The 24,991-nt window shown below is 39.6% G+C and overlaps 1 protein-coding gene across 3 annotated transcripts in view; it reads right to left on the bottom strand.

Annotated features, from left to right (window-relative positions):
• The window catches only part of LRCH3 (leucine rich repeats and calponin homology domain containing 3), a gene marked incomplete at its 5' end in the record, with an annotated part of 135,469 nt that overhangs the window by 109,772 nt on the left and 706 nt on the right, over nt 1-24,991 (bottom strand).

Genomic DNA, 24,991 nt, shown 5'->3' with positions numbered 1-24,991 from the left:
ACCTGGGTTATAGTTATGTTTTGTTGGTGACTTGGTAGATTGGGACAATGTGCAAGTCACTTAATAGTGAAATGTAAAAATAATGTAATGAAAACAATAACCCTGCTCTTTGGAACAAGGTGTCTAATAACACAAGGTATTATTTTAATGATGGAAACTTTGCTGCCAAACATGAAATTATTATAACTTATCACTTCAAATAATAAAAATCTGAAGATAACTGAAAGTTTCTCTAGAAATTTTATAAGAAAATTCTTTTTTTATTTTTGGAGAGCTTTTTGCTATAGAGTGCGTGCACTCGCCAGAAAGACAGAGAGAGACAGAGAGACAGAAAGTGAGAAATCGCCCCCCGGGGGGATGGCCACGCCGCAATCCCTTCTCCTCCATTCTCCTCTAGGGATCTTGGGCACGCACGCACACGCACTAGGCGTGAGTTTAAGCCACTGGGCCCGGGACTCAAACCACATGGGAGTCCAGTGACACAGCTAACTGCTGGTACCAGAAAATTCTTAAAATGATAACCAAAAAATCCAAAATAAAACAAAACTTTTCATTTATTTATTTTATTGTCAGAGGGACACATGCACCACTCACCAAAGAGAGGGCAAGAGACAGAGAAAAGGGGAGAAAGTATCCTCCAATGGTGTATGGTCGGGACACAATCCCTTGTCTTGCATTTCTACTTTCTGTTGGGGTTCTGGACACACAAATACCCACATTCACTCAAGCTGCTAGGGCTGGGATTCAAACGGCAAGTGGCTATGGGGGAGGGCTCCCTTGACCATTATGCTATGGGACTGACCTGAAATAAAACTCTTAACGTACAGTTCAGGAGGGAACTAAATCATATACTACCAAAAATGACACCAACAAAAAAACTTTTGAGAAAACATGATAGCAATTAACAGTAGGAACCAGTCAACCATTTTTATTGTCTATATTGGGAGGAAATGTCAATTTAGAATCATGGCAGTATACACAGTATCAATTTAATCCTGTTATATATAGATTTTTATGAGGCCATATTAAGATGAAAACAAAACTGACAAAATTAAAACTATTTTATAACAAACTGTTTTATTTTAGATTCAAAAAGGATATTTCAAAAGCTGAAATACAGGCACAGATTACTTTTATTTACTAAATAAAAAAATGTGGCACTAAAGTAAGCAGGGGAAAGAAAAGGGAGAAGAAAATCAAGGAAGTTAATGTCGGCTTAAGCACATAGGCACTGAAATCTTTGTGTATTGCTCTACGTGGCTCTGGTCTCCTTATGAGGTACACGCTGCACATGTGAAAAACCTGCTATTTAGGAAAGCTAGGAAACTTGTCTATGGGTCACACAAAGCTAGTAAATGACTAAATTGAAACTCAAACTTAGATTTCTCTGAATTCAAAGCCAATGCATAAGTATACTAACTCTTCTGTACAAAACACTATAATTATTTTTAAATGCTAAGAACAGGAATGTGATAGACAACTCTTTTATCCTAGTAAAAATTAAAGATTTTTTTTTAGAGGTTTTTGCTATAGAGCGCATGCGCTTGCCAGAAAGACAGAGAGAGACAGAAAGCAAGAAATCACCCCATTGGGGAGATGGCCACACTGCAATCCCTTCTCCTCCATTCTCCTCTCGGGATCTTGGGCACGCACGCACACATGCCTGGCGTGGGTTTAAGCCACTGGGTCCAGGACTCGAACCATGGTTGACTACATGGGAGTCCAGCAACATAGCCATTACGCTAACTGCTGGTCCCAAGATTTCTGTAAGAGATACTATTTAATACAAATATTAGACACCATCATTACACTTCTTCAGCCACAGAGATGTTTACTAAATATTACCCATAGGAATTATAGGTTAGTTAACATGGTATACTTACACACTGCCATGTCACTTGGCTGTATTTCCTTTCAGCTCTTAAGATAGGAAGGTCAAAAAATTATAATGGGTTGAAAAATCAGTGCTTGACTATAGGTTTATTAAAAAAATTACACCTACATCCATATACATACATACATATATAAAATGCGAAGAGATGAGAGCTATTTTCCTGAGTCTTATTCATGTTTTCTTCTCCACCTTCAAAATCTCCTGGGATTTTTATTCCTTTCATTTTAGGGGGCGAAATCATTATTTTTAAAAAGTATTTAACAAAACTTTTAATAATGTTTTCATATTATGATTAGTGCCTCTTCTTCCCTACCCAAATGGTTCCTAAAAAGGGAAGATTTAAAAGTTAAAAAAAAAAAAAAAAAGCATGGGTGTTAGGGAAGGGAAGGATATAACCAAGTATACGTTTCCTTTTTCTTTTTTCTTTTTTTTGGAGAGGTTTTTGCTAGGGCGTGTGTGCTCGCCAGACAGAGAGAGACAGAGACAGAAAGCGAGAAATCACCCCCCAGAGGGGATGGCCACCACGCCGCAATCCCTTCTCCATTCTCCTCTCGGGATCTTAGGCACGCATGCACGTGGGCCTGGCGTGAGTTTAAGCCACCGGGTTCAGGACGTGAACTACGGTCGACTACGTGAGAGTCCAGTGACATAGTCATTACACTAACTGCTGGTCCCCCAAGTATACATTTCTATACAGCGACCAGTAATGTACTGGATCATATGTCATAATGAATATAATGACCCGATATTAGGCCTTCAAAATATACAGCTGTAACCATGAAGATTTAAAAATATTGGTCCTCCAGAATTGGAAATCCCTTAGCTTGTAAAGTGTCAAAATTAATTAATATTCTGAATCTGTTAGGGAAAGTTCATTACTAAACTGTAATAATTATCATGAGATTTTCTATATTCTGTATTAGTGGCTATCAAACTTGCATGCATTGAACTGACCTGGAAAACTGATTAAAAGACCAGCTGTTGAGGCAGTGGCACAGTAGTAAAATCCCTCTGTGAGGCAATCCCACAGAGGAAGGTTGCTGGTTCAAGTCCTGAGATCTCCTTGAGTATGATTTGTCTATTATCTGGGGCTAGTGAGAGCTGGGGCTCCACCATGGCACGAGGACTCTGCTGAGGTTGCTGTCTTTCTGTTTCTCTCTTTCTCTCTCAGAAGACATGACTAAGTAAACTATTTATTTCAATTTGCCAGAGGGTGTGTGCACTTGTCAGAGAAAAATGGGGGGGAGGGGGGACAAAGTAAGAAGCACACTCCAAAGGGGGATGGCCATGCCATAATCATCCTCTCCATTTCTTCCTCCTTCCAAAATTTTGGGCACACAGGCATGAATGCCCAGCATTTTTTCTCAAGCCACCAGGTATGGGACTCAAACTGTGGAATCAGCCACATCAGATCTAGCCACCCAACCACCATGCTGCCAGCTGGTCCAACATAAACTTTTTAAGAAACATGACCCCAATAAAAGGAAGAATAGGGAGACTGCAATCCCAGAGATAGAAGAACCAACAGGCAGACCCAAGCCAGCCTGCTGGACTTGCGCTCATAAGCAAGGACCACTCTGACCTCAAGCTACTATGGGAAGGAGGGACTCTTCCCACCTTCAAGAACCAGTACCTGGTTCCTGCAATCTCAGAGAAAGGAGCAACATGGAGACCCTGCAATCCCAGATATAGAAGGTAGAAGCTGACACATATGCTGATTCCATTCTGCTTGAACTCATCAGGAGGGACCTCCCACCACCCTCCTGCTGGGAGCAGTCAGGTTTGGGTATACAAGAATCAAATACCTAAAAATAGGAGACTCTGGAGGAATTCTTTCTCCATCATTTCTTTAGCAGTAAAAGGAAAGATACACCCCTCTGAAAACCTGAACCAAAAATTCCTAGCATGGATTCCACACTTCCACCCGTAGCAGAGAAGGGAAACTGGCACAGAGCTTACGTGTATCATAGAGGTGTGCAGGAGAACACAGCTACAGAAACATACTCCAAAGAAATCAGAAGAAGTGAGTATATCATCAGATGAATAAAAATGAAAGCAGAGCCCCAAGAAATAGGAGAAAATCAGGAAATACCTCCCCTTTAGAAGATTATAACTCCTCACCAAAAATGGATAAAACACAGGAGATGACAGAAATGTCAGAAAAAATAATTCAGAATATTCACGGTAATAAAACTCGATGAGATGTAAGAGAAAACAGATCATCTGGGGCCAGCAGGTGGTGTGGTAGCTAAGGGTGCTGGACTCCTACATGGTCGACTGTGGTTTGAGTCCTGGACCTAGTGGCTTGCTTTCTCACTTTCTCTTTCTCTCTGTCCCTCTCTGGTGAAATTAATATAAGTGAATAAATAAGTTAAATAATTCTTAAAAAAAGAGAGAGAAAAAACAGATAATCAATTCCAGGAGGTGAGAATAATCCTTCTAGTACTTGAATCAAACAGAATTTCTGGAGATAAAGAATACAATGCAGGAAATCAAAACCTCCCTCAAAAGTATCCACAGCAGATTAGACCATGCAGAAAGAACCTCTGACCTTTAAGACAAAGCCTAAAATTTAACCCAAGCAACCAAAATGAATAACCTTTAAAAATGAGGACAATATATGGGAAATCTTAGACAACACTAAACGGTCAAACACCTGCATAATAGGTGTTCTAGATGGTGAAGAGACAGATGAAGGCATAGAAAACATCTTTCAAAAACAAAAACAAAAACACCAAAACCGTCTTCCCTAATATATTAGCTGAAAATGTCCCAAATTTAGAAATTTAGAGAGGCATGTGGACACCTAAATTCAGGAGACACAAAGGACATCAAATAGATAAAACATAAGAAGATACTTTCTAAGGCATATCATAGCCAAATTGGTAAAAATCAAAGACAAAAACAATATTTTAAAAATGGCAAGAGAGAAACACCAAGGTACTTACAAAGGTTACCCCATTAGACTAACAGCAGATGGCTAAACTGAAACAATTCAGGCAAGGAAAGCATGGGAAGACATATTTAAAACTCTGAAAGAAAAGCAAATTTCAGCTAAGAGTACTATACCTGGCAAGATTATTCTTCAAATGGGAAGGAGAAATAAAATCATTCCCAGATAAACAAATGCTGATAGAATTCACTAAAATGAAACTGGCTCTTCAGGATATACTTAATAGACTACTATACCAGGAAAGCGAAAGGAAGACAAATAGAACATACAATGACTAGAAAAAAAAAAGTCGTCCACATATTTTGATAATAAATTGAATGTTGGGACTAAATACAGATTCAATTATATTACACATAAGCAGGTTTAAATACAGAGTTACCAATTATTTAATAGAGAGTTGTCCCTACAAGTTTCAATTCATATATTTATTATAACCATTACTCATTGTATAAAAGTAGCTAAAAGAGGAAAAGTCTAAAATGTTACACATGGCTGAGTCTTTCTTTGGAAGAAATTTTAAAAAAGGTTGAAATCAAGAACTCTGTAAAGCCTGTAAGTCACCAAATCACTGGCTTTACTATGTCTTCACTTTAAAATATCTCTTTCTATTTTATTTTATCTTTGCCTTTTCAAGGATTTATTTCTTTATGCACAGTACAGTACTATGGCCTTACAAGAATTCTCAGTGTGTGAGTAAAAGTGTTCAATCTCGTCCCAATGAGCTATTGTTATATACAATTTTAACTATCTGTATCTGGACCAATGATTGATACCCACAGATTTTTTTCAGATTATAAACTCATCTCCCACAGTCTTCTACAAGGAAATTGCAAAATCATCTTTCATTGGCTATGTTAACATTTTCTTTGTTAATTTATGAAATCATTTGCTGCCTGATTTTTTTTCAAAGAATTATTTAACTTTATTTATCCATTTATTAATTTACTTTAATTTGGCCAGAAAGTGACATGTAGGGTAGGGGGATGGAGACAGAGAAAGCGAGAAAGCAAGCCCTGAGGTCTGGGACTTGAACTGTGGTCAGCCATGTGGGAGGTCCAGCGCCCTTAATCACCTGCTGGCCCCTGTTGCCTTATTTTTATTCAATATGTTTTTCTTTAGAATTGTATCTCACAGTGGGAACCAGCAGTTAACATAATGGCTATGTCACTGGATTCCCACATAGTCGACCACGGTTCGTGTCCCGGACCCGGTGGCTTAAAACTCAAGCCAGGCGCATGTGCATGTGTGCCCAAGATCCTGAGAGGAGAATGGAGGAGAAGGGATTGCAGCGTGACCATCCCCCCTGGGGGGTGATTTCTCGCTTTCTGTCTCTATGTCTCTCTCTGTCTGTCTGGCGAGCACATGTGCCCTATAGTGAAAAACCTCTCAAAAAAAAAAAAAAAAAGAATTGTATCTCACAGTAAAGAGCATCATAGATAACTCAGTACATACTTGCAGAATAACGGTTGGAGCAGTTTTCAAATCTTCACAACACAATATGTTAAATGCTGAATATCCACATGTTTATTACACATAGTGTACATACTTTTTTAAAAAAAGAATTATTTGGGATGAGCAGATGGTATAATGGCTATGTCGCTGGACTCCCATGTAGTTGATTATGGTTCTAGTCCCAGACCCAGTGGCTTAAACTCACACTAGGTGTATGTGCATGCGTGCCCAAGATCCCGAGAGGAGAATGGAAGAGAAGGGATTGCAGCGTGGCCATCCCCTGCAGGGGGTGATTTCTGGCTTTTTGTCTTTGTCTCTCTCTGTCTATCTGGCGAGCTCACGTGCCCTATAGTAAAAACCTTAAAAAAAAATTATTTAATTTTATTTATTCATTTTATTATTTTAATTTAACCAGAGAGACAGAGAGAGAGGGAAAGTGAGAAAGCAAGCCACCAGGTCAGGAACTCAAACCACAGTTGGCCATGTGGGAGTGTCCAACGACTTAACCACCAAGTCACATACTGGTCCAGTATACATGCTTTCATTATATACTTTATAAAGGTGTGAAATGATTATATGTAAATCAAAAATTACAATAAATTTTAAAGAAAAAGTAAAAACTATATTGTGTACTATACAGATGTAAAATATTAAATGTAAATCATAAAATAAAAAAAAGAAATTAGATGGTAAATTGAAGTTCTATTGCATCACAAAAATGAGATTTACTGAAAACAAATACTTACAAGTTGGCATTTAAATATTAATATTTCTAAAATTTTTCATAGTATTTTCACTCAAAACATATATTTATATTACTATATTATACATAAAAGTGAGGAAAAGCTAGTAACTCAGAATAGGAAATAAATATCAGTTCAAAAGCTTTTATATTTAGATGAGAAAAAACTTTGGTCAAAAGGGAATTGACCACATTTGGGGCCAGCAGGTGGCATGGTGGTTAAGGCACTGGACTCCCACATGGTTAACCACAGTTCAAGTCCTGGACCTGGTAGCTTGAAAATTATGCTGGATACATGTGCATGTGCCCAAAATCCTGAGAGAATGGATGAGAAGAGACTGTGATATGGTCATCTCCCTGGGAAGTGATTTCTCACTTTCCCTCTTTCTGTCTCTGGCAAGTGCATGTGCCCTATGACAAACAACTAAAAACAAAACAAAATATTGAAGGCCAGTAGGTGGTATGGTATTTAAGGTACTGAACTCCCACATGGCTGATTGCAGTTTGATTCCTAGACCTGGCAGCTGGCTTTCTCACTCTCCGTCTCTGTCTCTCTGGTCAAATTGAAGAATAATAAATAAATTTCAGGACCAGCAGTTGGTGTAATGGCTATGTCATTGGACTTCCTTGTAGTCAACCGCAGTTTAAGTCCTGGACCTGGTGGCTTAAACTCATGCCGGGTGCGTGTGCATGCGTGCCCAAGTTCCCAAGAGGGTAATAGAGAAGAAGGGATGGCGGTGTGGCCATCCCTCCTGGGGGGTGATTTCTTGCTTTCTGTCTCTATATGGCAAGCGCACACACCCTATAACAAAAACCTATCAAAAAAATTCAATAAATAATTATTAAAATATTTTTAAAATAATTGACCACATGCTTAATTAAGAAAGGCTTCTGCTCCCTGACATGAAATAATCTAAGCTGTCCCTGATGTCTTCCAGTCTTGTATCAGTTGCCATGTGAAATGATACAGAAATAGGCTTTAGTAGATAGGCTATAATCCTGTATCCTATTGTTCATTGAAAGGAACAAAGGTTCCTTAAGGATAACAAACTTTACTTGGAGAAGAAGAAACAAAATAGACCTATAAAATCTTTTGTTCTTAAAATGTGATTTCCAGGAACCAGCAGTTGTCGTAATAGCTATATTGCTGGACCCCCATGTAGTTGACCGCAGTTCGAGTCCCGGGCCCGGTGGCTTAAACTCACGCAGGGTGCGTGTGCGTGAATGCCCAAGATCTCGAGAGGAGAATGGAGGAGATGGAACTGCAGCGTGGCCATCCCCTCTAGGGGGTGATTTCTCGCTTTCTGTCTCTCTGTCTCTGGTGGGTGCATGTGCCCTATAGTAAAAACCTCTCAAAAAAAAAAAAAAAAGTGATTTCCAAGTTTTCAGAAGCAATTCTGGAGTAAAAAAGATGTTTGTCACACACATGGTTTAGGCAGTGATGTGTAAATATGGACTACATCAGATACAAACACTTGTAAACATCCCAATCTTTAAGATTCATGAGGCAAAAAAAGAAAAGGTACTGTGGAGGGTGTTATGAAAAAAATCAACACTTTATTATTAAAAATTGCCTTCTCAAAACCAGTAGGTGGTATAAGTGCTTAAGGCACTGGATTCCCACATGGCTGACCGCAGTGCGAATCTGGACCCAGTGGCTTAAAACACACAGGGCACGTGCACACGAGCGCCCAAAATCCCAAAAGAAGACTATGGCATGGCCATCTCCTCAGGGTTATTTCTCACTCTCTCGCTCTCTCTAGTGAGCCCGTGCGCCCTAAACTCTCTTAAAAAAAAAAAAAAAAGCCTTCTGTGAAAAAAGTGAGTAGATAATCATGACATAGATTCTAAGGAAAATGTCTTTAAGTTCTGTTTGTTATGTTGGAAGTTTTTACAAACTGCAAATACTATAACAAAAGAGCAAAATTAACAAACCTATGATGGCTATTGTTGATCCGACACAAGAATGTTTAGTAACAAGAAAAGCAATTGAGTAAGAAACAATCTTCTATTTCTTTTTTTTGAGAGGTTTTTGCTTTAGGCTGCCTGCACTGAGAGAGACAGAAAGTGAGAAATCAACCCCCAGGGGGGATGGCCACCCCGCAATCCTTTCTCCTCCATTCTCCTCTTGGGATCCTGGGCGCGCACACATGTGCCCGGCGTGAGTTTAAGCCACCAGGTTCCAGCCTCAAAACCCTGTTGACTACATGGGAGTCCAACAACATAGCCATTACACCAACTGCTGGTCCCAAGGAACAATCTTCTAAAAACAGGTATCAGAAATAAATGCATAGGGACCAGCGGATGGCATAATGGTTACCTCACTGGACTCCTACATAGCGGACTGTGGTCCAAGGCCCAGATCTGGAGGCCTCAAACTCACAGTGGGCGCATGTGAGTGCGTGCCCAAACTCCCAAGAGAAGAATGGAGGGATTGCTCGCGTGACCACCCCCCAGAAAGGGGGGTGTTATTTCTCTGTCTGTTTCTCTCTGGTGAGCCTGCATGCATTCTATAGTAAAAATCTCTTTTTTTAAAAAAGGGGGAGGACCAGCAGGTAGCATGTGGTTAAGGTGCTGGACACTCCCACATGGCTGACCACAGTTCAAATCCTAGACCTGGTGGCTTGTTTTCTCTCTCTCTCTCTCTATGTGTTTCTGGTCAAATTAAAATAAATGAATAAAAAATTAAATAATTATTTAAAAAAGGAAAAGAAACAAATGTATCAATGAGAAATAGAGCCTGCTTCTGATATAATTTTGGACAGAAAGTCTCAATTCTTAGAACAGAAGTGGGGAGAAGGTAACTCAAGAAGGAGTTATATATACAAGCTAGGTTTTCTGCACTGTGGATCCTCACTGCACTTACCAGGTTACCATACTAAAGCTTTTTTTTACCTGAAGTTAGGCAGGGACTTAGATGAGTTAAGATGCAGTCCAAAAAAACCTGCCAACACTACATTTAACTCTAGCCATATATATATATATATATATATATCTGTGAGGTGCCTAGCATGCCATAGCCTGAGAATAAGATAATTTGGTATCATAACTTTCTTCTTTGCCTACTGCACCCCCAACATGGGTCCTTCTCCCTTTTTAAAATAGATGAGTGTTGACAGTACTCAATTTGATCCCTCCTATTGTATAGGGTTAGATTAGGAGGATTAACTATTTACTTTATTCAGAGATTGTCTGGGGTAAAAAAGCAACTTTGATTACCTGATAAATTTCAGAGCAATGTTAATCAAGCTATACTAGAAATGCAGATTCTAATTCTGATATGAGGTCTGCAATTCTGCATTTCTCACAAGATACTCTGAATTCATATAATGGCATGCCATGGAATAGAATGTGAAAAATGACTATCCCTCCTAAGTAAATTTTGAAGTAGCAAAGTCTAAGAAGTATTTCTCAAATGGTGATTATTGATCACAGCACCTAGAACCATCAGGTTGCTGGTTTAAAATATAGCTTAATGAGGGGGCTGGCAGGTGGCATAGTGGTTAAGGGCATTAGACCCCCAAATGGCCGACTGCGGTTTGAGTCCTGGACCTGGAGGTTTGGCTTCTCATTTTCTCTCTCTCTCTCTCTCTGAAAATATTAAAATAATAATCAATAAAGTTAAATAAAATAATTCTTTAAAAATATATACATATAGCTTATTGGACCCTGTTCCAAATCTCCTGAATTAGACTCTCTTAGGAGTCTACCCCAGGAATGCAAAATTTTAAAAAATGCAACAGATGATTTTATGCACACCAAACACTGAGAACCAATAGGCTTTATCACTTGTTACTAGAAACAACAAATTTGTTGTTGATGGCATAATGATTACATCAATGAATTCCCACATGGCTGACCACGGTTCAAGTCCCAGACCTGGTGACTTAAAACTCACGCCAGGTGCATGTGCATGCATGCCCAAAATCCCAAGATGAGAATGCAGGAGAAAGGACTGTGGTGTGGCCATCTCCACTGAGGGGTGATTTCTCGCTTTCTGTCTCTGTTTCTCAGGTGAGTGCACACGCCCTATAGCAAAAATTTATCTCTTAAAAACAAAAGGCATCACCATGTTACTAGGCTTATTTCTCCTTAAAAAGTTGAGACTTGTATAATTTTCAAAGTTGTATATATATTGAATGAACATGGAAAGCCTACTTCACTATAAGGAGTTTAAAGCTTGTTTTATTCCTTTTATTAGCAAATTAAGGAATCTATTTTGAAATTTCTCAAAGGCCTTGAAATTGTTATAACACCACTAATTATACTATGGGGGACCAACACTTAGCACATGTAACATCATCTCTCTTATCCTCTATGATACCAATCAAAGAAGGTCTGAGGGACCAGCAGTTGGCATAATGGCTATGTCGCTGGACTTCTATGTAGCCAACCGCGGTTCGAGTCCCGGACCTGGTGGCTTAAACTCATGCTGGGCACGTGTACATGCATGCTCTAGATCCCAAGAGGAGAAGGGATTGCGGTGTGGCCATCCCCCCTGGGGAGTGATTTCTCGCTTTCTGTCTCTCTGTCTTTCTGGCAAGTGCATGCGCCCTATAGCAAAAACCTCTTAAAAAAAAAAAAGGTCTGAATCCTGGATTTATGATACCAAAGGAGGCATGTACCAAGATAAGAATGCCCCTTGTAACCACTTTTATTTAACAACATTACTGGAAGTAATAGCCAGAATAACTGGGGGGAGGAGGGATAAAGAAATAAAAGGCATCCAATTCAGAAAGGAGTAAGTTAAATTGTCTCTGATTGGGGGTCAGCAGGTGGTGTGATGGCTAATGTGCTGGACTACCACATGGCCAATGGAGGTTCCTAGACCCTGCAGCTTGAAAATAATACCAGGCACATATGCATGCATGCCCAAAATCCCAGGAAGAAAATGGAGAAGGGATTGTGGCATGGCCATCCCCTCTGGGGTGTTTCTTACTTTCCCTATCTCTGGATCTCTCCACAACACATATGCCCCTATGGCAGAAACCTAAAAAAGTTTAGGTCATGAGGGTTCTGACCTCATTAATGGAATAATGCTGTCATTGTGGGAGTAGATTCATCTCCTCTTTCTCTATCCCTCTTTGCCCATCTGCCATGTCCTGTCTTCCACTATGTTATGACACAACAGGGCTCTGACCTCATTAATGGAATAATGCTGTCATTGTGGGAGTAGATTCATCTCCTCTTTCTCTATCCCTCTTTGCCCATCTGCCATGTCCTGTCTTCCACTATGTTATGACACAACAGGAAGGCCCTCAATGGATGCCAGTCCCTTAAACTTGGACTTCCCACCTCCAGAACTTTGTCAATTTCTGTTCATTATGACTTGCCCAATCTATAGTATCTTATTACAGCAGCACAAAATGGACTAATTCACCACTCCTGGGACTATGAATTATATATGAGGACTTCAAATATTTAATATAAAAACAGAATTTTAAAAATGTAAACTTTATTTATAAACTCAAACTCTATCAAGTTAAAGGCACTTTTGTAAATGGTGATACCAATCATTTGTTCTATTCTGAAGAACTGAGGGTCTTGGAAATTTAACCATGTCAATGTAGCCTTTTTAAAATTATTAACTAAAGAAAAAATGTGTGCCCTTTACAGATTGAAGATTAGGAAACAAAAAGGAGCCAAAATAGCACAGTAGGTGGATGCCTAATGATTTTTTTCATCAAAACTCTTGCCAAATCACACTTGTTGATGAGAGGAATTAGCAAGAGCATTGTGGTCAAGGAGTCTTTAGTGGAGCATTCCCAATCTCCACTAAAGCTTCAGTGAACTTTCTCAAAACACTTGCATAATAAGCAGATATTATTGGTCTTTGGCCCTCCAGAAAGTCAATAAGCAAAATGCCTTGAGCATCCCAAAAAACTGCTGCCATGATCTTTGCTCTTGATCAATCTGCTTGTGCTCTGACCGGACCATTTCTACTTGTTGGTAACTACTGCTTTCATTGTGCTTTTTTTTTTTTTTTTCCGGAGATATTTTCTTGCTATAGGGCGCGTACGCTTGCCAGACAGAGAGAGAGAGACAGGAAGATAGAAAACAAGAAATCCCCCCCCCCCGGGGGATGGCCAAGCCGCAATCCCTTCTCTTCCATTCTCCTCTCAGAATCTTGGGCACGCACGCACACGTGCCCGGTGTGAGTTTTAAGCCACCGGGTCCGAGACTCAAACCGTGGTTGGCTACGTGGGAGTTCAGTGACATAGCCATTATGCTAACTGCTGGTCCCATTGTGCTTTGTCTTTTAAGATAATTTGGGGGGACCAGCAGTTGGCGTAATGGCTATGTCGCTGGACTCCCACATAGTTGACTGTGGTTTGAGTCTGGACCCGGTGGCTTAAACTCACGCTGGGCACGTGTGTGTGTGTGCCCAAGATCCCGAGAGGAGAAAGGAGGAAAAGGGATTGAGCTGTACCCATCCCCCCGGGGGGTGATTTCTCGCTTTCTGTCTCTCTGTCTCTCTCTGTCTTTCTGGTGAGCGCAAGCGCCCTATAGCAAAAACCTCTCAAAAAAAAAAAAAAAAAAAAGAAAGAAAGATCATTTGGGGATGCTTTTCCCCTCTCCCTCTGCCTCGCCGTCTGTTTCCAGTGAGTACTCACCCTCCTCTGGCAAAACAAACAAAAAAAAAACACAACTCTGCTCCTGTCTGCAGCTGATGTGGGCAAGAGTTTTGGCAGCACTCATTAAGCAGAAAGTTTGCTTTAATTTTTCAGTCAGAATTGTGTGAGCGGAACCAACTGAGACATCTATGGTGTTACTGTTTCTGTTGTTAATCATCAGTCCTCTCCAATTAGAGCATGAACAAAAATAGTTTTTTCTTTCTTTCTTTGTTTTTTAGAGACACACATAGTGAGGAAAAGTGAGAAATCATCCCCCAGGAAGGATGGCCAGGCCACAGTTCCTTATCCATTCTCCTCCCAAGATCTTGGGCACACATGAGCACACATCTGGCATGTTTCAAGCCACTGGGTGGGTCCAGAACTCAAACTGCAATTGGCCATGTAAGAGTCCAGCAATGTAACTGCTATACCATCTGCTGGTCCCAGAATAATTTTTTTCTTCACAAACTGATGTGGATGGATTGCAGCTGCAGGTGCTACCTTCAAATTGTCTTGTCTCCTCATAAAATGAGCTATCCATTTGTAAACTGCTGATTTCTTTGAGTGTACTGTCCTCATAAATATTTGTAAATCTTCAACGATTTCACCATTTTTCAAGCCGAGCTTCACCATAAATGTGATTTTATTCTTGTTTCAATTTTAGCAGAATTCTCTGAGATAAGGACTCTTCTTGCCTTTTTTCCCCTTAGATTTTTACCATAGGGAATTTTCACCACAGACAGAAGAAAGAAACAAAAGAGGGGAAGTAAGAAATCACACATACACACACACACACAGAAGGGACGACCACGCCACCATCACTTCTCCTCCATTCTCCTCTCAGGATTTTGGGCATGCACACACATGCACCTGGTATGAGTTTCAAGTCACCAGGTGCGGGACTTAAACCATAGTTGGCCATGTGGAAGTCCGGCACCTTAAACACCATCCTACCTGCTAGCCCCAGGGACTCTTCAACCTGTCTTATCCTTCCTTCTTAGTGCCTCAAACTAGATCCTGTTCAGAAACGTTGTAACAAGTTAGCATGAGTTTATTTTGGTGCCACAGAAAGTTTGAAATCCATGTATAGGTTTATTCCATAATGTGTACTTTCCACAAACTTTTTGAATAACCATCATAAATATACCACAACTTACTTCATCTGTTCTACTGAAGATAGTCACTTGAGTTGTTTCTATTGAGTCATCAGAAAAGTCACGTATTTTTGTTTTTCTATGTAAAAATGCATCATGACTTTTCTGCTGATCTAGTATTTTGTCAAATATAAATAATACTATGAATTAGACATTTATTCTAGTATATGTATATATAAACAAAAATTTCTGTGGGGTATGCATCTCAAAGTGAAATTTCTCAGTTATAGGACATGTACATTTTTAACTTTACTGGATAATGCCAAATTACTTTTAAAGTTTTTTGGGGGGAGGGAGAGATTTTTGCTATAGGGTGCATGTACCTGCCTGAGACAGTAAGAAATCACCCCCCTCAGGGGTGATAGCCACCCTGCAATCCCTTCTCCTCCATTCTCAAGATCTCTGTGCGCGTGGACACACACACACACACACACACGTGAGTTCTAAGCTGCTGGCTCCCAGACTTGAACTCAGGTTGACTATATGGGAGTCCAATGACATAACCATCCCCAGGGTGTGTGGGGGGGTGATTTCTCTCTTTCTGTCTCTCTGTCTCTCTCTGTCTTTCTGGTGAGTGCACGTGCCCTATAGCAAAAACCTAAAAAAAAAACAACAACAACAAAAAAATCTTAACATGAAGAAAGAAAGCCAAAAGGACTTATGGAATATTATTAAGCCACTGGTCATTTGAAATAACACAACTGGACTAGAGAAAAGAAAGAATTTCAAGTTCCTTCCATAGCAACTTCAAACACTGTATCCCAGACATTCTCTGATTCAAGGGTACTTAATACAAAGGTGTCACTACGCCTTCCTCCTCAGCATGAACACACACGTGTGTGCCCACCCCCTCAAAAGGTAGGTACCTTGGAGGTTAAGTATAAAAAAGTATAAAACAGGAGTTAAGATGACTTTCATATTTTTTTAAAAAACACTTTTGTGGGTGACCTGTAACTCTAGCCAGTTACAATGTGTAACATTGTTTCTATGAGGAAATTTTTTACTTTGCTTTTAAATTACCTTTGTGTAAGTTTTAAGTTTTTACAATTGTATGCTATTGATATTTGTTAGATTAATTCTACTTCTAGGAATATACCCAAAGGTTAATAATAAAAGGTGTGAATAAAGAGTTTCTAAAGAGTTATATAAAAGTTATATAAAATAATAATGAAAAATCAGAAATAGTCTCAATGACCAAGTACAAAGATGAAATACTCTGCAGTCATTAAAATTGCTACAAAAAAAGTTTATAAATTTAACACAATATTTCTAATATAGTATAAGATAGAAAAAGTAAATAATAAAAACTCACATTTTTTCATATATGTACGAACATGTATTTTTAAAAACATTGGAAGAGCATGTCAATATATTAACAATAGTTTATCTCTCCAGTAGTATTACTGTTTCTTTTTTTTTCTTTTTTCTTTTATTATCATCATAATCTTCTTCATATTACATTGGATTACATATAACTTTACAGTGTATTACAGTGCTTTTTCAAAAGGGAATGCCATGCATGTCAGTCAATACAGAGACCTTAATCTCCCCGCTTCAACATTCAATATCTTTTCTATGTTTTCCCCAATCATTATTATTATTATTCTATTTTTTTTAAAACAGTCAATCACTATTTCTCATTTTGCTTGTAAAAAGACTTTGCCCATCATGAAATACTTCTCAGACCAATCCAGTTGAGAATACTATACATGTCATCATCAACAGGTAATAAGCCATATCTGTTTCTCACTAACGTCCTGCCTCTCTATTGCTCTCTTGCTATCTTTCTCTATCCTCTTCTCTTCACTTACCCCATTCCACACTGTCCTATTCTCATTAAGTACCTTCACTGCTTTTATGTCCTCCAATTTTTTGCTCTCTACCATAGAGTGCGGATAGTCGGTATATATTGAGTGGATACATACAATATCTTTCTTTCATAGCCTGGCTTACTTCACTCAGCAATAGATCCTCCATATCTGACCACTTTCTATCAAATGCCAGGGAATATTACTGTTTCTTAAGCCATGGGTCCAGAACTCAAACAGCACAGCTGGCCATGTGGGACCCAGCTGCCTTAACAACTCATGCAGTGAGTGGGCCTCAACAGATCTCTATTTTTTTATATTGTTTATCAAGTAGTAAAAATGCTAGAGCCGAGCCCATGGTATGGTGCTTAAAGCAGCTATATTATGGGAACCAGCAGTTAGCGTAATGGCTATGTCACTGGACTCCCACGTAGTCAACCGTGATTCGCGTCCCGGACCCGGTGGCTTAAAACTCACGCCGGGCGCGTGTGCATGCGTGCCCAAGATCCCGAGAGGAGAATGGAGGAGAAGGGATTGCGGCGTGACTATCCCCCCTGGGGGGGGGGGGCTTTCTCGCTTTCTCTATATCTCTCTCTATCTGGTGAGCGCACGTGCCCTATAGCGAAAACTTCTAAAAAAAAAAAAAAAAGCAGCTATATTATACGTGGCCAACTGCATGGTCTGAGTCTTGGACCTACAGGCTTAAGAAATGTGCTAGGATGGGCTCAATAGGTGGCATAGTAGCTAAGGCACTTGAATTCCCATGTTTGACCACGGTTCAAGTCCCAGACCTGGTAGCTTGAAAATTACACTGGCGGGACCAGCAGGTGGCATGGCTGTTAAGGCGCTGGATACTCGCACATGGTAGACCACGGCTCAAAAGTCCTGGACCCGGTGGCTTGCTTTCTCACTTTCTCTCTCTGCGTCTCTCTCTGATCAAATTAAAAAATTAAATGAATAAAGTTAAATAAATAATTCTTTTTTAAAAAATCACACTGGCATGTGTGTGTGCATGCATGCTCAAAATCCCATGAGGAGAATGGAAGACAAGTGACTGTGGTGTGACCATCTGTCCCACCCTAGAGGGGGATGATTTCTCATTTTCCCTCTCTCTCTCTCTCTCCATCACTCACATATGCCCTATGGCAAAAACCTTTAAAAGGGGGGAGGGCAGCAGATGGTATAGTGGTTAAGGCACTGGATTCACACATGGTCACGTCCGAGATATGGTGTCTTAAAATTCATGCCAGGTGCATGTGCACGTGTGCCCAAAATCCCAAGAAGAGAATGGAGAAGGAATTTGGCCTGGCCACCCCCTGGGGCGATGATTTCATGATTTCTGTTTCTTTCTCTTTCTAGCGCACACATACCCCCACCCGATGGCAAAACTCTCCTAAAACAAAACAAAACAAACAAAAGAGGGGCCAGCAGGTAACATGGTGGTCAGGGAACTGAATTCCCAACTGACCAACCACAGCTAAGTCCCACACCTGGCGGCTTGCTTTCTCACTTTCATTCTCTCTGTTCAAATTAAAATTAATTAATGAATTAATTAAATTAATAATTCTTAAAAAAAGAAAAAAAGGAGAGAAATACACTGTGTATGTGTGTGTGCATGTAAGTGTGCCTAAAATTCCAAAAAAAGAGACTGTAGTGTGACCATTCCTTTGGGAGGTACTTTCTCACTTCCATGTTCTCTCTCCAGTGAAAAATTAAATGGCATTTTAGTAATCCTTATTCTTCTTATCTAGGAAACAAGTATTCACTTCTTGAAAGCCTCTATTCTCACAGGTTCAATAACACTGCATTACCTTGGCTCACCTACTGCATCTCAATTTGTGTGTGTGTGTGTGTGTGTAATCTTAGCCCCCCAGGCACAATCATTCTGCACTACTCAACTGTAGGCTTTTCCCCAGAGCTGAGTTGTTGGGTTCTTGTTTTCGGTCTTCCACTCAGAAGAGATTTCTTACAGCTACAACTATGGCTCTTATTTGCCTTCTATGAAATAGCATCATCTCACTATATAAACATATCATTTAACCTGAGCCTACTTCTGATTTGTAAAGTAACTTAGATGTTTTACTATGGACTATGGTTCCTTCCTGTCTCAGAATTCTATGAATTCTAGTACAGGCCTAGTTATTGAATTGTTTCTTTCCCCTATCCCTTCAGGCTGATTTTTCTTCCAATCTTTTTTTTTTTTCATGCTAGAAGGTGCATGCAATTGCCAGAGAGAGATAGACAAAAACACCCCCTCCAGGGGTGTTGGTCACATCATAATCCTTTTCCCCACATTTCTCTAACTTGTCAGGATCTAGGGCACACACACACACCCAGCCTGTTTTTCAAGCTGCCAAGGCTGGGCTTCGAACTGCAGCAGACCATGTGGGATCCAGCTTTCTATGTACAGCACTTAATCACTGTGTTACTGGGCCGGTCCTCTTTCTAGCTTTTTAAATGCTGCTGTATACCACAGTTGTCAGTGACCAGTTTTCCTACTCTCTACCTTTTCATTCAAGAAGCTTAGGGGACCAGCAGTTGGCGTAATGGCTATGTCGCTGGACTCCCACGTAGTCGACATGGTTCAAGTCCTGGACCTGGTGGCTTAAAACTCACACCAGGTGCATGTGTGTGTGTGCTCAAGATCCCAAGAGGAGAATGAAGGAGAAGGGATTGCAGCGTGGCCATCCTCCCCCAGGGTGGAGTGATTTCTCTTTCTGTCTGTCTCTTTCTGGCAAGCGTATGCACCCTACAGCAAAAACCTCTCAACAACAACAAAAAGTTACTTACCACTCAGTATACTTGCTGTATGTTCATATTTTATATATATACAGCCTAGCATAATATGGGAATATGCTAAAAAGCTCAATAAAATGTTAAGCTTTCTTTAAAAGCTAATATTATTATCAAAAGCATTACCATCTTCTTTCTTTTTTTTTTTTTTTTAAGAAATATTTTTGCTATAGGGCATGTACACTCACCAAAGAGACAGACAGAGAGAGTGAGAGTGAGAAATCATTCCTTCCCCTCCATTCTCCTCTTGGGATTTTGGGCCGTGAGTTTTAAGCCACCAGGTCCAGGATTTGAACTGCAGTTGGCCGTGTGGGAGTCAGCACCTTAACTACTATGCCACCTGCTGGCCCCACAGTACTATCTTTCCAGACCTCCAGTGTAATAGTTATCTTTGATTCCTTTTGTCCTTCATTCTTTTTTTTTTTTTTTTCGCTATAGGGAGCGTGCGCTCGCCAGACAGACAGAGAGAGACATAGAGACAGAAAGCGAGAAATCACCCCCCAGGGGGGATGGTCACGCTGCAATCCCTTCTCCTCCATTCTCCTCTCGGGATCTTGGGCACGTACGCACACGTGCCCGGCGTGAGTTTTAAGCCACCGGGTCCGGGACACGAACCACGGTCGACTACGTGGGAGTCCAGCGACATAGCCATTACGCTAACTGCTGGTTCCCTCCTTCATTCTTTTTTAATAAATTAAATCAGCTTTTGTACATTTGCCTTTTCCAGTATGATCTCTGTTTTTCAGGTTTTCATCTGTCATAGATTTCAATTATTACTGCAGCCACTCAACTATACTACTCAATTTTTAAAAATTCATGAGGCCTCTTTTTTTTGTTCCCCTTACATTAACCTAGCATAATGCCTAACACATGGAAGTTCTCCTATTATACAATTCAAATAATTTTTGTTCCTATCCTAGTACCCCATTAGATGCCTTGATTTATTTTAAGGTGGGATGCCTTGGAGCCTGATCCTCTTTGTATACCTAAAACTGCCAATGTCTCTTCAGTCAATAAATGTTGAATGAAAGTTGACCTGTCTCTCAATCTATCATCAATCTTGCTTCCTCATACGTGAATGGTAGCTCTTACATTCTAAATTCTTACATTCATTTATTCGGACCATTTGGCCTCATCACAGTATCATTTAAAGAAGTTATACTCTATTAGTCAGGATCTTTTTTATTTTTAATCAAAAATTCTACTCAAGTTAGGCAGAAAAGGGAGTTTACCAGCTTATATAATTTGAAAGTCCAGGGATAGCACTAACAGGTAAAGTTATTAATACAAAGGTTCAAACACTGTCATAAGAACTTGGTCTCACTCTTTTTACTTTTTGGCTCTGCTTTTCATTAAGCATCAATTCACATTCTATTCTCTCAGCAAATCCAGAGTTCAAAGTATGCCTCTCTCAATAGTTAAAAAAGAAACCAAAAAACCAGAGTTAACACTCATGTGTGCATTGGAAATGTGACCATCTCTGAACAGTCATTGTCGTCCAAGTGATAGACTACACTGCCCATTAAGTAGGCCTGGGACATGTGCATACTTGTTGTAGGGTGGGATTCACATAACTGAGAGGGCGGTACCCTGGGACAATTGGGGTATTGTTATCGCACGAGGGAATGGATGATGGACTGTAAAATAACTTCAATACTTTACACTCTGAATCTTTTTGCATACTGTCCACCAGTACGGGGAAAGGCTTTCTTTCTCATTTCTGTGTAGCCAAATCTAAGTTACATTCATATTTCAAAAAGTCTTCTGTAATTTCTTCAAAATTTTTTGTGTCCACTGGATTAAGTGACCCATCCCTAAGTAATTCTTTTCCGTTTAAAAAAAAAAAAAACAGGAAAAAACTCAAGAAAATGTTCCTGATAAATTCTAATCATGTCCAATTATAAACAATATGGGTGATATACTTCCTAGGATGTAAATTCTTATAGGTCAGTAGCTCTACCATATTCAGTCTATACATTATGAAAATAGTCTGCAAGGCAACATTGATATAAACAGCATTCAAATACTTTTACTTGACTTTACAGTTTCTATACACCTTTTTGTATAGACCAAAACACACACACACACACACACACACACACACACAAAACGGGCTGGCAGGTGGCGTGGTAGTTAAAGGTGCTGAACTCCCACATGGTTGACCACGGTTCAAGTCCTAAACCTGGTGACTTGCTTTCTCACTTTCCCTCTCTCTCTCTTATTCACTCACTCTGTTCCTCTCCGGTCAAATTAAAATAAATAAAGTTAAATAAAATAATTCTTTAAAAAAGAAAAATCTTAGCAACCATAAGGTGGGGCTGAATTCATTATTATCTGTTTATAAAAAGACAAATAAGGATCTTAGAGTTACCACCAAATAGGCTTAAATGATGGCTAACATCTCTCCCATTCCCTTGAGCTACAGGTCTTTGAGCAAATTATTAAAACATCTCTTGGTTTCACTAACTGTAAAAACAAGAATAGTGTTACCTAGGGACCAGCAGTTGGCGTAATGGCTATGTCGCTGGACTCCCATGTAGTGGACCGTGGTTCAAGTCCCGGACCTGTTGGCTTAAACTCACCCCAGGCGTGAGTGCGTGTGTGCCCAAGATCCTGAGAGAAGAATGGAGGAAAAAGGATTGCGGCGTGGCCATCCTCCCCCCCACACACAGGGGGGAGGGGTGATTTCTCTCTGTCTCTCTATCCCTCTCTGTCTTTCTGGTGAGTGCACACACCTTATAGCTCTCAACTGGTGAGTGCGCACACATTATAGCTCTCAAAAAAAAAAAAAGAAAGAAAGAAAGAAAGAAAGAAAGAAAGAAAGAAAGAAAGAAAGAAAGAAAAAAGAAAAAAAAGGAAAAGAAAAAGAAAAGAATAAAAAAAAAAACGAGAACGGTATTACCTATTTGCACATGGGAAAGCTGCATGGTATGGTGGAAAGGAAGAGTTAAGATGAAATTCTACCAATAATACTAGCTGTATGACTTTCTTTGAGTGATTCCTTACATGTAAAGATTACAATATTCGGTCCACGGGCTGTTGTGTGTATTTAACAATGCAATGTATTTTAAAACACCTAACATGATGGACAGCAAATAATGAACACTTAAGAAATTATATTATCAGCACTAACTTTGAAACAATTCAGACTGGGACCAGCAGTTAGCATAATGGCTATGTCGTTGGACTCCCATGTAATTGGCCGTGGTTCAAGTCTCAGACCCCGCGGCTTAAACTCACCGCAGGGCGCGTGTGCATGCATGCCCAAGATCCCAAGAGGAGAATGGAGGAGAAGGGATTGTGGCATGGCCATCCCCCTGGGGGGTGATTTCTCGCTTTCTGTCTCTCTGTCTCTCTCTGTCTTTCTGGTGAGCGCACACGTCCTATACCAAAAATAAAATTAAAAAAAAATTCCGACTGTATTATTGTACTAATTATTTATAACTTTATAAATAAAGTTAAATAAAATAATTATTTTCCAGAGCCCTTAACCACCACGCCACCTGCTGGACCTTTTCATCTTTTTTTAACCTTTTTTACCAGATAAAATGTCAGTCAGCAAAAAATATGTTTTATATATAGAAACTATTAAACTACGAGTAATAACATACTTAAATATTAGAAGCACAGGAAGGAAAAACTTTCTGAGACTACTTACTATTTTTCTTGAGTACTCTTGGGTTTTATTAGCTAATAAAATATTTCTTGGGCCAGCAGGTGGCAGCGTGGATAAAGCAGGTGAATCCCACAAAGTTGACTTCATGGTTTTGAGTCCTGGACCAGCAGCTTGAAAAAACACGTGTACAGCATGTATACACAAACAAAATTCCATGAGAATAGAAAGAAGAGACTTGAGTAATACTATCCCCTCTGGGGGGATGATTTATCATTTTCCTTCTCTTTCTGTCTCTCTGTTTCTCTCCAGCAAGTGCATGCACTCTATGGCAAAAAGGAACAAAAAAAAGTTCTTGAAGGCTCAACACTGGAAGTACTAAAAAGGCAGGTAAGTAAGAGGGAACCAGCAGTTAGCATAATGGCTATGTGGCTGGACTCCCACGCCGTGACCATCCCCCCTAGGGGGTGATTTCTCGCTTTCTATCTCTCTGTCTCTCTGTCTGGCGAGCACACGCACCCTATAGCGAAAATCTCTCCAAAAAAAAAAAGGCAGGTAAGATGATGAGCTAGGCTCCCATAATCAACTTGCTCTTTAGCTTCAGGCCTAATGTAGTTATACTAAAGTGATTTACCCCAATATGAATTACTATTGCCATAAAGCCATCTCCTCAACAGAATCAGGATATTTGGAGTAGAAATGATCATTTTTGATGCTGTCAGAACACATACAAAAGGCAAGTGGCTGCTCACATTCACCTTGGCAAGAAAGTCTAATTTTCATATTATTCACTAAAAAAATACAAATTCAGTGTAACTATTGCCCAAAAGAGGTTAAGCAGCCATTTAATTTCTTCCATTTTACATTATAACAAGTTTCTTTGGAAATAATAGTTTTTTGAAATAGTTTAACAGTTCTATTTTTCCAAAATAAGAGAATTATCAATATATGCAGTATCGTACAAACACAAGAGATGGGTGTGAATGTCAGATGAGGATATGTGGAGGAGTGGGGCCTAACAAAGGGCATTTGGAGAAGGGATACGGCGATAGAACATTGACGGGATGGGGAAGTGTGGTATTATCCGTTGAAGATATTTTGATCAACGGGACGGGGGAGAAATGTTCACATATTGAAATGCTCACATTGTAAGCTAAACAACACGATTGAATGTATATAAAAAAAGAAATAAATTTTAAAAAACTTTTTGAAAAAAATATATGCAGTATCAAATTTTTTTTTTTTTTTTTTTTTTTTTGCTATAGGGTGTGTATGCTCACCAGAGAGACATAGAGAGACAGAAATCATCCCCCAGAGTGGACCGCCATGGGGCAATCTTTTCTCCTCCCTTGTCCTCTAGGATCTGGGGCATGCAGACACAAGCCTAAGGTGTGAGTTTCAAGCCTCCTCTGGGTCCAGGACTCAAAGCAAGGTGGATCATGTGCGAATCCAACAAGTAAGTATTATACCACCTGCTGGTCCCAATACTTACCAATTTTTAATGGTAAAAAAGTGGGAAGGTGTTACATCTCAGAGTTAAAAATCAACATCAGACACAAAGTACTGCATGTGCATTCTTCAGTTGCAAAAGCACTACATGAGAAAAATGTTTAACCATGTCATATTATACAAAATCTGTGTAAGGGATTTTCTTCCCCTTTTTTATTTGTGTGAAACACGAATAGACTCAGTTTTTAGACTCTCTGAAGAAGCTGTAGTCTAAACACGAGAGAAACCTACACTGAACCTCAGTCAACTGACATTATTTCCTATAGCTAATATATATATATTATATATATACACATATATACATATATGAACAGCGCCTAATTCCTTATTTTTGTTCCCGTGTTCATAAACACGTATAAAGCAGTGTAATGCTTAAAAAGGGCAAAAGCAAATTCAGTTATGGTAGGAAATCTAATCTAAGTAGCTTTTTTCCTTTCAACTTTTTTTTTTTTTTGGGGG

The sequence above is a fragment of the Tupaia chinensis genome, unplaced genomic scaffold, assembly GCF_000334495.1.
Source record: "Tupaia chinensis unplaced genomic scaffold, TupChi_1.0 Scaffold000415_1, whole genome shotgun sequence".
NCBI lineage: Eukaryota > Metazoa > Chordata > Mammalia > Scandentia > Tupaiidae > Tupaia > Tupaia belangeri.
Note: the sequence above shows the minus strand (reverse complement) of the source record. Positions and strands in the feature narration are given on the sequence as shown.